Here is a 14,584-nt window from a genome sequence, read left to right on the forward strand (position 1 = left end):
TCCAGCACTGGAGTTTGCAAGCAGTTGAGTAGGGCCAGGTCTTGGTGCTGAGATGAGGACCTCCAGGAGACCTCACTCCAATTAATATTTCCTGGGGTTTGAATTTCTCTGTTTGTCTAGCGGTTTGGATTCAGCGCTCCCACCACAGGAGCTCAGGCCTGACTGCCAGCCTGGAAACCAAGATCCTGCAAGCCACATGGTGTGGCAAAAAAAAGAGAAAAAGAAAAGGAGCAGTACAATAACAAAGAATAAAAAATAAAGTAAAGTTAGAAAAATAAACATATATAATAGAAAAAATATAAATATAAGTGAAACAACAACAAGGTAAAACAGAACTACAATAGCAAAAAAATAAAATAAAATAGGGGAGAACAAATCAAAAGGAGCAGAACAATAATAAAGAGTAAAAAATAAAATAAAATTAGAAAAATAAAGAACTTATTAGAAAAAGTAAAAATATAAATGAAACAACAACCACAACCTAAAAGAAAAAAAAAAGAAAAAGGGCCAGAAAAGGGTTTGGCTGTGGGGGCGGAGCTTAGGCAGGGGCAGGGCTTAGGCAGGTTTGGGGTTTAGGTGGGGACAGGGGCCTAGGCTTAGGATCCACTAGGCTGCAATAGACAGCTTGGCCGGAGGGGACCTCAAAGTGTGGAGTGCAGAGGTAAGGCCCTGGGTGGGCGTGTGGGGGCGGGGCTTAGGCTCCACTCACCAGGAGGGGACCTTGGACTGCAAAGGATCAGGCCTGGGACCTCAACAGGCTCCCCATTGATTCCCTCACTGTGGGTGAACACCCTCCAAGCGTGGGAATCCTCCCTTCCCCCAGACACCCCTCAGGGGCACTGGTCCAGTCTGGCCTCTACCTACCTTTCCTCTCCCCCTCCCCACTACCTCCCTCCCACACCCTCAGGACCCACGTGGCCAGATGGGGCCTCGGTGGGCAGAGGATCAAGCCAGGGACCACAGCAGGCTCCCCAGGCCCCAAGTGGGCAGAGGAAATGCTGGCCGTTCCCTTCCCATCCTTCACTCTCCCGGGGGTCTCTCCCCATCCCTGTTGCTCCTAGGTGGGCCATTCCAGTTGTGGGAACCCCTACCCTCCCCTAGCTGCTCCTCAGGGGTGCCAGTCCCATCCACCTCCACTTCTCCTCCCCCCTCCTTCCCCCCAACGTCCTATCCGGTTGCTCAGGAGTTCCTCCCATCCCCTTAAGTGTCAGTGGTCCCCCACCAGTGCCTGCTAGGTGTCCTAGGTGTAAGGAGACGTGAACTCCACATCCTCATACTCTGCCATCTTCACTCATTATTATAGAGCAAGAGATTCCTGGGTTCCACCCCCAGAGTTTCTGTTGCAGTAGGTCTGGGGTGGGGCCCAAGAATTTGTCTTTCTAACAAGTCTAAGAGAGTCATATTGATGCTGCTGGTCTGGGAATATGAAGTTTATGGCACCTACCCCAAAGAACAGGTGGTCTAGTTAAGGAGACAGAAAAGTAAATAGACAATTCCAATGCAATGATAAATGCCACAGTGCTTTGGGGACACAGATAAGGGAGAAAAAAACCCAGAATGATAGCGATGGTGGTAAAACATCCTGAAATAACCACTGAGCTGAATTTGGAGATGGAGTGTTAGCTATAGGGGAAAAGGTGATTCTAGGCAGAGAGAAAACTTCTTGGAAGCTTTGGTTGGTGATTAGCAGACCACATTTAGGGTATTGCAGCAGTTCCACTTGGCAGGAACATTGGATGAAGTTGCAGAGACAGCCAGAAGAAAAAAAGAAAAGGAATACGTCTTGAAGTGACCAAGTTAGTGGACTGGAAATCCAGCATCAGATGAATGAACGTATTTCATAATCTAAATATACATCCAACTGATGGAGGGTATTTGCCTTGCTTTAAGCCCATTTAGAAAAATAAAATCATTTACATTAGAAAAGATTGTCATAAACTTCCTGTTTTCCTCTGTAACATATAAAACAGGAAAAAAGAATTACTCTTCCAAATGGATTTATACCTCACTCTTTAAAGAAGATATGCATTTTCTTACTTTTCTAAAATAAACTATATAGCCACATAAAGGATAATAATAATGTAATCATAATATTTTTGAGTGCTAGGCATTGCCTCATTTAATCCTACCTAAAATCCTATGAAGTATGTATTATCTTCCTTTTATGGATGATAAAATGAAATATCGAAGCTTAAGTAATTTGATAAAGGTCACTCAGGTAATAAATGGCAAATCTGGAACCCAGGTCTAATTCCAAGGCCATGCTCTTAAGCAACAAGTCTCTTTCCTTTGCTATTTCATATTGAGCATGACAAGATAGAGGTGCAGTCTGGAGCCATGAAATGATCATCGAGGCAAGATCTACAAGGACTCATTCTTTGTAAGAATCTCTACCTTACCTTCATAGAGCTAACAGTCTGGTAGGCAAGAGAGATATGAACACAAATGGGTATAATAAATTATTACAGTGAACAGTTGGGCACAAATAAGTCAGAGCACAATTCTACTTGATGAAAGGCATAGAAGTATACAGAGAGAATTCAGAAAGAAGATGAGGTACAAGTAGAATCCTGCAATCCATGTAGGTGTTTGGCAAGCAAGGAGAAAAGGCCTAGGCAGGGGAAATATTTTGAACAACAGCATTGTATGTTCTAGGAACTGAAAATAGTTCCATCTCATTGAGGTGTGAGGTGAATAGGGAGGAAAATGAAAATGAACAGGTGAGTTGGTTACCTAATGGAAGGTCTTATATCCATGGAAAGTTATAGGGACTTTATGTCTGACAAGGGAAAGATTAAACAGAGGAGTCACGTGATCCTATTTACCTTTTTAGAAAAATTTGAAGTATAGTTGATTTACAATATTTTGTTAGTTTCAGGTGTACAGCATAGTTATTATGTATTTTTGCAGATTATACTCTGTTATAGGTTATTATAAGATAGTAGGTATAATTCCCTGTGCTATACAGTATATCCTTGTTGCTTATCTATTTTATATAAACATTAGTTTGTTTCCATTAATCCCATACCTTAATTTGTCTCTCTACTTTTGGTAACGACAAGTTAGTTTTCTCTCATCTGTGAGTCTGTTTCTGTTTTGCATATACATTCATTTGTTTTTTTCTTAGATTCCACATATAAATGATATCATACAGTATTTTCCTTTCTCTGTATGACATTTCACTAAGCATAATATTCTGTAGGTCCATCCATGTTGCTGCAAATGGCAGTGTTTCATTCTCTTTTTTATAACACATCTTCTTAAGCCAGTCATCTGTTGATGGGCACTTGTGTTGCTTCCAAGTCTTGGCTATTGTAAACAGTGCTGCTATGAACATTGGGGCGCATGTATCTTTTCAAATTAGAGTTTTCATTTTTTCTGAGTATGTACCCAGGAGTGAAATTGCTGGATCTTATGGTAGTTCTATTTTCAGTTTTTTGAGGAACGTCCGTACTGTTTTCCATAGTGGCTGCACCAATTTATATTCCCACCAACAGTGTAGGAGCGTTCTCTTTTCTCCACATCCTCTCCAAAATTTTTTATTTGTAGGCTTTTTCATGATAGCCATTCTGACTGGGGATACCTCATTGTGGTTTTGATTTGCATTTCTCTAATAATTAGCAATGTTGAGCATCTTTTCATGTTCCTATTAGGCATCTGTATGTCTTCTTTGGAGAAATGTCTATTCAGGTCTTCTGCCCATTTTTTTGATTGGGTTGTTTAATTTTTTTTTAATATTTAGTTATATGAGCTGTTTGTATATTTTGGATATTAACCCCTTGTTGATCACATTATTTGCAAATATTTTCTCCCATTCTGTAAATTGTCTTTTTGTTTTGTCCAACGTTTCCTTTGCTGTGCAAAAGTTTTTAAGTGTAATTAGGTCTCATTTGTTTATTTTTGCTTTTATTTCTTTTGCCTTAGGAAACATCCAAGAAAATATTGCTATTATTTATGTCAAATAGTGTTCTGCCTCTGTTCTCTTCTATGAGTTTTGTGATTTTAGGTTTTAAACCTGAAACCATCTTGAGTTTATTTTTGTATATGGTGTGAGGAAATGTTCTAATCTCATTGTTTTTCATGTGGCTGCCCAGTTTTCCCAGTACCACTTGTTGAAGAGACTGTCTTTTCACCAGTGTATATTCCTGCCTCCTTTGTCATAGATTAATTGACTATAGGAGCATGGGTATATTTCTGGGCTCTCTGTTCTGTTCCATTGATCTATGTGTCTGCTTTTGTGCTAATAACATACATTTTGATTACTTTAGCTTTATAGTATAGTCTGAAGTCTGGTAGTTTTGTTCTTTTTCTCAGGATTGCTTTGGAAATTATGGATCTTTTGTGGTTCCATAAAAATTTTAGTGTATTTTGAAATAGTTTGAGAATGATAGTTATTAGTTTTTCCTTATATGTTTGTTAGAATTCCCCTGTGAAGCTGTCCAGTCCTGGACTTTTGTTTCCTGGAGTTCTTTTAATTACAAATTTAATTTCACTTCTAGTGATCAGTCTGTTCAAATTGTCTATTTCTTCTTGAATCAGTCTTGACAGGCTGTATGTTTCTAGAAATTTGTCCATTTCTTCTAGGATGTCCATTTTGTTGGCATATAACTATTCATAGTATTCTCTTATGATTTTTTATATCTCTGTGGTATAAGTTGTTACTTCTCTTTCATTTCTTATTTTGTTTATTTGGGTCCTCTCTCTTTTCTTCTTGGTGAGCCTGTCTAAAGGTTTATTAATTTTATCTTTTTAGAAAACCAGTTCTTGGTTTCATTGATCTTTTTTATTGTTTTTTGATCTCTGTTTTATTTATTTCTTCTCTGATCTTCATTATTTCCATCCTTCCGCTGACTTTGGGCTTTGCTTTTTTTTTCTTTTTCTTTTTGGTGGTAAGTTAGGTTGTTTATTTGATGTTTTTCTTGTTTCTTGAGGAAGGTCTGTATTGCTATAAACTTCCCTATTACAGCTGCTTTTATTGTATCCCATATATTTTCAAAGTTGTGTTTCCATTTTCCTTTGTCTTGAGGTATTTTCTGATTTACTCTTTGATTTCATCATTGATCCATGTAGCATGTTGTTTAGTCTCCACATGTTTGTTCTTTCCCAGTTTTTCCTTCTGTAGTTGATTTCTAGTTTCATACCATTGTGGATGGAAAAATGCTTGATGTAATTTCTATCCTCTTAAATTTATTGAGGATGTGATCTCTCCTGGAGAATGTTCAATGTGAACTTGAAAAAAATGTGTATTCTGCTGTTTTGGATGCAATGTCCTCTAGGTATCAATTACATCCAGCTGGTCTATTGTATCATTTAAGATTATTGTTACCTTATTGATTTTCTTTGTGGATGATCTGTTCGGTGATGTCAATGGGGTGTTAAAGTCTCCTACTATTATTGTATTATCATCAATTTCTCCCTTTATGTCTGTTTGCTCAATATATATATTGATTGCATTTATCAATACAATCTTGTATTGATCCCTTTATCGTTATATAATCCCTTTATCATTATATAATGTCATTCTTTGTCTTTTGTTATAGCCTTTCTTTTAAGGTCTGTTTTATCTATTATGAGTATTGCTGCTGCCACTTTCTTGTAGTTTCCTTTTGCATAAAATACCTTTTTCCATCCCCTCACCTTCAGTCTGTGGGTTTCTTTTTCCCTGAAGTGAGTCTCTTGTAGGCAGTATATTGAAGGTTTTTTTTTTTTTCCCCAATCAGCCACCCTATGACTTTTGATTGGAGCATTTAGCACATTGACATTTAAAGTAATTATTGATAGATATGTACTTATTGTCATTTTATTCCTTGTTTACCAGTTGTTTTTGTAGTTCTTCTCTGTTCATTTCTTGTTCTACTTTTTCTCCTGCTGTGGTTTGATGATTTTCTTTTGTAGAATAATTGGATTTTTTTCTTTTTTGTTTCTTGTGTATCTATTTCAGGTTTTTGATTTGTGGTTACCATGGTGTTCATATATGTTGACCCATAATTGTATTTACCTGATTTAAACTGAATTTCAAACACATTCTAAAAGATCTATATTTTTACTCCTTTCCCCCACTATTTGTGGGGTTTTTTTGTTTTCTTTTTTTTTGCGGTACGTGGGCTTCTCACTGTTGTGGCATCTCCCGTTGCAGAGCACAGGCTCCGGATGCGCAGGCTTAGTGGCTGTGGCTCATGGGCCCAGCAGCTCTGCGGCGTGTGGGATCTTCCCGGACCAGGGCACGAACCCGTGTCCCCTGCATCGGCAGGCGGACTCTCAACCACTGCACCACCAGGGAAGCCCCTATTTGTGTTTTTGATGTCATAGTTTGCATCTTCATGCTTAACCATTTACTGTTTATTGTAGTTACAGTTGTTTTTACATTTTTGTCTTTTAATTTATTTATTGGCTTATTTAAGTGATCTTCAATCCTTATTATATATTTGCCTTTCCTATTATGATTTTCCCTTTCCTGTAGATTCTTATTTCTTTTCCATTTAGAGAAGACCCTTCAACATTTCCTTTAGGGTAGGTTTAGTACTGCTGAATTCTTTTAGTTTTGCTTCTCTGAGAAGTTTTTCAATCTTTCCTCCTATTCTACATGATATCTAGGTTGCAGGTTTTTCCTTTTATCACCTTGAATATATCATGCCTCTCCCTCTGGCCTGCAAAGTTTGTGCTGAGAAGTCAGCTGATAGCCTTACGGGGATTTCTGTATACGACTCTGTTTTTCTGTTGTTGCCTTTAGATTTCTCTCTTCATCTTTAATTTTGCCATTTTAATTATGACATCTCTTGGTGTGGATACGTTTGGGTTCATCTTGTTTGGGACCCTCTGTGCTTCCTTTACCTGAAGCTTGTGGAGCAAGTGGAGCTTGTGCACTTACAGAGGTTCAGCACACTGCCTGTGTAGATGACTATGGCTCTGCTCAGATGCAGCCCATGGTTGTGTCTTTTCCCTTGTTTTATTGATTGTGACCAATTATAGGGTCATTACTAGCTACTGAACTCCTTGGACAGGGTTTTTAAAAATTCAGATATATTAGTATTAGTTGTAAACATGGTAATAATAATGATATTGCTAACTATTGTTCATTAGGTTCCCACTATAAACTTGGTGTTTCATGTATATTATTTCAGTTAAGCCATATACCAATTCCATTAAGCAGTCAGATATATTATTGCTGCTTTAAAGGTAAGAACCTTAAGGTTTAAATGATTTAACCAAGGTCACATAGTAAGTGGTAGAGCAAAGATTTAAACTCAAAATAAAAAATGGGAATGATATATAATTAACAGAATAATATATATTCATTAAAAGATAATTATAAATTTAAAAATGTAAACCTAAAAAGGTAGATTAAATGTGTAGTATAAGGGGCTGATTTTCATACACTTGAAAAACTAAGGCTAAGAAGAAAAAAAAATGAATTGTGGAGGTATATATTCAAGTAAATAAGAGAGGAGAAATAAGAAGAGGAAGATTTGCATGTGGTGGGGACTGTGGCAATCCATCAGCAATTGCCTCAGGTACAATTACTCATTGGTAGAATGATTATCCCTAATTTGACCCTTCCAAACTGAGGTTATTTCTAGCACTTTGAACTTCTATATGATTTAAGCAACAGTTTTTTTAAAAAAACTGAAGTTATGTGAGATTAAGTTTAATTTCCCCATATTATTCAAAATATGCTAACTGCTATAACAAAATACCTCTAATTTCAGTGGTATTAACAGCCCAAGTTAATTCTTGCTCATCTTACAGTATATAGGCATGGGGGAGAGGGACTCTGATACATGCAGTCATTCTGGGACCTAGGCTTATTCCATTTAGTGTAACCACTATCCCCCAGGGCTTCAGCATCCTCCACTGGATCCTCCACATGCAGTCAACAGTTAAAGAAAAAAAGAGACTGAGGATATTTATATGAGGTTTTAGTGGCCAAATATGGAAGCGGTATGCATCACTTCTTCCCACATTCCACTAGACAAACTCAGTCCCATGGTACATCTAACAGTAGCAGAGCTTGATAGTAGCTTAATGATGTGCTAAAGAATGAGAACAAATATCAATGCTCAGTCAGTCACTTTCTTACTCCCCAAATATATTGTTAGCTCCTAAGAGACATAAGTAGTACTTTTTGGTTATTTGTATGCCCCATAAACCCTTACACATTTTCTAGAATATAATAGACTCTCAACTGATTGTTGAATAACTCCCTAGCTCACTTCTTAGCTTTAGGGCCATTGAAAGACCTTCAAAGACCCTAGACCCACTTATTTTATTTATTTATTTATTTTCAGATTTTATTTTATTTTTTGCTTCCCAAACCAAAGACATTGATAAAGCAAATACAGACTGCAATAATAAATACATCTGCAATAGTTGCTAAATATCATTAAATTATTATGTAATTTAGACAGTAAATATGGTCTATTTTTGCTTCTTTCCAATAGAATACATTTGAACACATTTTTTTATTCAGCATGTTCTTATTAGTCATCAGTTTTATACACATCAGTGCATACATGTCAATCCCAATCACCCAATTCAGCACACTCCCACCCCCAGCACCCCCCACCCGGCTTTCCCCTGTTGGTGTCCATACGTTTGTTCTCTACATCTATGTCTCAATTTCTGCCCTGCAAAACAGTTCACCTGTACCATTTTTCTAGGTTCCACATATATACCTTAATATACGATATTTGTCTTTCTCTTTCTGACTTAATTCACTCTGTATGACAGTCTCTAGATACATCTATGTCTCAACAAATGACCCAATTTCATTCCTTTTTATGGCTGAGTAATATTCCATGGTATATATGTACCACATCTTCTTTATCCATTCATCTGTCAATGGGCATTTAGGTTGCTTCCATGACATAGCTATTGTAAATAGTGCTGCAATGAACATTGAGGTACATGACTCTTTCTGAATTATGGTTTTCTCAGGGTATATGCCCAGTAGTGGGATTGCTGGGTCATATGGTAATTCTATTTTTAGTTTTTTAAGGAACCTCCATACTTTTCTCCATAGTGGCTGTATTAGTTTACATTCCCACCAACAGTGCAGGAGGGTTCCCTTTTCTCCACACCCTCTCTAGCATTTGTTGTTTGTAGATTTTCTGATGATGGCCATTCTAACTCATGTGAGGTGACACCTCATTGTAGTTTTGATTTACATTTCTCTAATAATTAGTGATGTTGAGCAGCTTTTCATGTACCTCTTGGCCATCTCTATGTCTTCTTTGGAGAAATGTCTATTTAGGTGTTCTGCCCATTTTTGGATTGGGTTGTTTGTTTTTTCAATATTGAGCTTAATGAGCTGTTTATATATTTTGGAGATTAATCCTTTGTCCATTGATTCATTTGTAAATATTTTCTCCCATTCTGAGGGTTGTCTTTTGGTCTTGTTTATGGTTTCCTTTGCTGTGCAAAAGCTTTGAAGTTTCATTAGGTCCCATTTGTTTATTTTTGTTTTTATTTCCATTACTCTAGGAGGTGTATCAAAAAATATCTTTCTGTGATTTATGTCAAAGACTGTTCTTCCTATGTTTTCCTCTAAGAGTTTTATACTGTCCGGTCATACTTTTAGGTCTCTAATCCATATTGAGTCTATTTTTCTGCATGGTGTTAGGGAGTGTTCTAATTTCATTCTTTTACATGTAGCTGTCCAGTTTCCCAGAACCACTTATTGAAGAGACTGTCTTTTCTCCATTGTATATCCTTGCCTCCTTTGCCATAGATTAGTTGACCGTACGTGCGTGGGTTTACCTCTGGGCTTTCTCTCTTTTTCCATTGATCTATGTTTCTGTTTTTATGCCAGTACCATATTGTCTTGATTACTGTAGCTTTGTAGTATAGTCTGAAGTCAGGGAGTCTGATTACTCCAGCTCCGTTTTCTCCCTTCAAGACTGCTTTGTCTATTTGGGGCATTTTGTGTCTCCATACAAATTTTAAGATTTTTTGTTCTAGTTCCGTAAAAATGCCACTGATAATTTGATAGGGATTAAATTGAATCTGTAGATTGCTTTGGGTAGTATAGCCATTTTCACAATATTGATTCTTCCAATCTAAGAACATGGTATATCTCTCCAACTGTTGGTATCATCTTTAATTTCTTTCATCAGTGTCTTATAGTTTTCTGCATACAGGTCTTTTGTCTCCCTAGGTAGGTTTATTCCTAGGTATTGTATTCTCTTTGTTGCAGTGGTAAATGGGAGTGTTTCCTTAATTTCTCTTTCAGATTTTTCATCATTAGTGTATAGGAATGCAAGAGATTTCTGTGCATTAATTTTATATCCTGCAACTTTACAAATTCATTGATTAGCTCTAGTGTTTTTCTGGTATCATCTTTAGGATTCTCTATGTATAGTATCATGTCATCTGCAAACAGTGACAGTTTTACTTCTTCTTTTCCAATTTGTATTTCTTTTTCTTCTCTGATTGCCATGGCTAGGTCTTCCAAAACTATGTTGAATAGTAGTGGTGAGAGTGGACATCCTTGTCTTTTTCCTGATCTTAGAGGAAATGCTTTCAGTTTTTCACCATTAACAATGATGTTTGCTGTGGGGTGGTCGTATATGGCCTTTATTATGTTGAGGTAGGTTCCCTCTATGCCCACTTTCTGGAGAGTTTTTATCATAAATGGGTGTTGAATTTTGTCAAAAGCATTTTCTGCATCTATTGAGATGACCATCTATTTCTTCTTCAATTTGTTAATATGGTGTATCACATTGATTGATTTGCGTATATTGAAGAATTCTTGCATCCCTGGGAAAAATCCCACTTGATCATGGTGTCTGATCCATTTAATGTGTTGTTGGATTTTGTTTGTTAGTATTTTATTGAAGATTTTTGCATCTATATTCATCAGTGATATTGGTCTGTAATTTTCTTTTTTGTAGTATCTTTGTCTGGTTTTGGTATCAGGGTGATGGTGGCCTCATAGAATGAGTTTGGGAGTGTTCCTTCCTTCGCAATTTTTTGGAAGAGTTTGAGAAGGATAGGTGTTAGCTCTTCCCTAAATGTTTGATAGAAATCACCTGTGAAGCCATCTAATCCTGGACTTTTGTTTGTTGCAAGATTTTTAATCACAGTTTCAATTTCATTACTTGTGATTGGTCTCTTCATATTTTCTATTTCTTCCTGGTTCACTCTTGGAAGGTTATACCTTTCTAAGAATGTGTCCATTTCTTCCAGGTTGTCCTTTTTATTGGCATAGAGTTGCTTGTAGTAGTTTCTTAGGATGCTTTGTATTTCTGTGGTGTCTGTTGTAACTTCTCCTTTTTCATTTCTAATTTTATTGATTTGAGTCCTCTACTTCTTTTTCTTGATGAGTCTGGCTAATGGTTTATAAATTTTGTTTATTTTCTCAAAGAACCAACTTTTAGTCTTATTGATCTTTGTTATTGTTTTCTTTATTTCTATTTCAGTTATTTCTGCTCTGATCTTTATGATTTCTTTCCTTCTGCTAACTTTGGGTTTTGTTTGTTCTTTCTCTAGTTCCTTTACCTGTAAGGTTAGACGATTTATTTGAAATTTTTGTTTCTTGATGTAGGCTTGTATAGCTATAAACTTCCTGCTTAGAACTGCTTTTGCTGTATCCCATAGGTTTTGGATTGTCACGTTTTCATTGTCATTTGTGTCTAAGTATTTTTGATTTCCTCTTTGATTTCTTCAGTGATCTCTTAGTTATTTAGTAACGTAGTGTTTAGCCTCCCTGTGTTTGTGTTTTTTTATGATTTTCCCCCTGTAATTCATTTCTAATCTCATAGCATTGTAGTCAGAAAAGATGCTTGATATGATTTCAGTTTTCTTAAATTTACTGAGGCTTGATTTGTGACCTGAGATGTGATCTATCCTGGAGAATGTTCCATGTGCACTTGAGAAGAAAGTGTAATCTGCTGTTTTTGGATGGAATGTCCTATAAATATCAATGAAATCTATCTGGTATATTGTATCATTTAAAGCTTCTGTTTCCTTATTTATTTTCATTTTGGATGATCTGTCCATTGTTGTAAGTGAGGTGTTAAAATCTCCCACTATTATTTTGTTACTGTCGATTTCCTCTTTTACAGCTGTTAGCAGTTGCCTTATGTATTGAGGTGCTCCTATGTTGGGTGCATATATATTTGTAATTGTTCTATCTTCTTCTTGGATTGATCCCTTGATCATTATGTAGTGTCCTTTCTTGTCTCTTGTAACATTCTTTATTTTAAAGTCTACTTTATCTGCTATGAGTATTGCTACTCCAACTTTCTTTTGATTTCCATTTGCATGGAATATCTTTTTCCATCCCCTCACTTTCAGTCTGTATGTGTGGTCTGAAGTGGGTCTCTTGTAGACAGCATATATATGGGTCCTTTTTTTCTATCCATTCAGCAAGCCTGTGTCTTTTGGTTGGAGCATTTAATCCATTCCCGTTTAAGGTAATTATCAATATATATGTTCCTATGACAATTTTCTTAATTGTTTTGGGTTTGTTTTTGTAGGTCCTTTTCTTCTCTTGTGTTTCCCACTTAGAGCAGGTCCTTTAGCATTTGTTGTAGAGCTGGTTTGGTGGTGCTGAATTCTCTTAGCTTTTGCTTGTCTGTAAAGCTTTTGATTTCTCCATCGAATCTGAATGAGATCCTTGCTGGATAGAGTAATATTGGCTGTAGTTCTTCCCTGACATCACTTTAAGTATCTCATGCCACTCCCTTCTCACTTGTAGAGTTTATGCTGAGAAATCAGCCGTCAACCTCATGGAAGTTCCCTTGTATATTATTTGTCATTTTTCCCTTGCTGCTTTCAATAATTTTTCTTTGTCTTTAATTTTTGCCAATTTGATTACTATGTGTCTCTGTGTGTTTCTCCTTGGGTTTATCCTGTATGGGACTTGCTGTGCTTCCTGGACTTGGGTGGCTATTTCCTTTCCCATGTTAGGGAAGTTTTCTACTATAATATCTTCAAATATTTTCTCGGGTCCTTTCTATCTCTCTTCTCTTTCTGGGACCCCTATAATGTGAATGTTGTTGAGTTTAATGTTATCCCAGAGGTCTCTTAGGCTGTCTTCATTTCTTTTCATTCTTTTTTCTTTATTCTGTTCTGCAGCAGTGTATTCCACCATTCTGTCTTCCAGGTCACTTATCCATTCTTCTGCCTCAGTTATTCTGGTATTGATTCCTTCTAGTGTAGTTTTCACTTCAGTTATTGTATTGTTCACTTCTGTTTGTTTGTTCTTTAATTCTTCTAGGCCTTTGTTAAACATTTCTTGCATCTTCTCGAGCTTTGCCTTCATTCTTTTTCTGAGGTCCTGGATCATCTTCACTATCATTATTCTAAATTCTTTTTCTGGAAGTTTGCCTATCTCCACTTCATTTAGTTGTTTTTCTGGGGTTTTATTTTGTTCCTTCATCTGGTACATAGCCCTCTTCCTTTTCATCTTGTCTGTCCTTCTGTGAATTTGGTTTTTGTTCCACAGGCTGCAGGATTGTAGTTCTTCTTGCTTCTGCTGTCTGCCCTGTGGTTGGCCCACTTATTTTAGAAGCCCAAACCTGTATGGTATCAAAATATCAGCATATATCACATACCATATTAATATATATTTTTACCAGGAAGATTTGAAAAGTGTTATAAATTCTAATTTTGGAATTATTTGACTCCTGTCAAATCGCAAAATTGATCAAAAACAGAATTTTTTATGTTGAAGAAAAGGTTATAAAGGCTCAATAGATAAAATAAAATGTATTGTTTATAATTTCAAGAAAAATTGTATAGGATGGAAATATCTTTTAACAACACACAAAATAAGGAGCAGGAACCTGAAAGCTGTAATGTTCTTGCCATCAAAAGAAGACTGAATCAAGAACACAGTTGAATTTTGAGCAAATGGAGGAGAGGGTATAAGTAAAAGTCAGCTACACAATCACCCCTTCTGGCTACCTTGGTAACTAAAGCCTATATTATGATAATGTTATTATAATGAGAAATGTCTCCATGAAAATAACAAAATTAATAATTAGAGGTGGAACCACACAAGACCCCCCCTCCCCCATCTGGTGGGAAGATCTTGGGCTTTTGGATTGGGTTTAGGCAATAAAAGATAAGGGTAAGAATAATTTGGGATATTGAGTTAAATTGGGACCTGCCTGCTTGGAAACTTCTTGGCTACCAATGACGTGGTATTCTCTACTGACTTAGTTGTGCATAAATGAAATTTTTATCCATCCATGTTACCTCACCTGGCCTAACTGACACCATCATTACATGGACAGAAACCCCATAGAAGGTGGTAGAAGAGAAGAGTTTTAAGTAATTCATTAAGTAAAATCAGTTTTGATTTCTTCACAGTAATTACATATACTAGGGAATTCTTAATGAAGTGAGAAAGTCTAACCTAAAAATTACTTTCAAATATAAAAACAATGTGAATTATAAGAATGAAGTTGACATGCTATAATTTATTTAAATATTTAATTAATTATTTGTAGATTTAGACTTTGCTCCTATTCATGTTTTGAAACCAATGCATATATATATATTTCATTTTTCCAGTGTTTGTGTAAGCCCTTGTAAAGCTCAGAGACCCTGGGCTCTGTTCCTACATTGTGTAACAGAA

At 36.4% G+C, this 14,584-nt stretch overlaps 1 long non-coding RNA gene across 1 annotated transcript in view; it reads left to right on the forward strand.

Moving 5' to 3' along the window:
* LOC113622716 (uncharacterized) overlaps positions 1-14,584 on the forward strand; it is a 367,008-nt gene that overhangs the window by 270,695 nt on the left and 81,729 nt on the right. The gene's annotated exons all lie outside the window — the stretch shown is intronic.

Source organism: Aethalodelphis obliquidens, unplaced genomic scaffold (assembly GCF_003676395.1).
Source record: "Aethalodelphis obliquidens isolate GAN/ISIS:26980383/991018 unplaced genomic scaffold, ASM367639v1 scaffold1, whole genome shotgun sequence".
Classification (NCBI taxonomy): domain Eukaryota; kingdom Metazoa; phylum Chordata; class Mammalia; order Artiodactyla; family Delphinidae; genus Aethalodelphis; species Aethalodelphis obliquidens.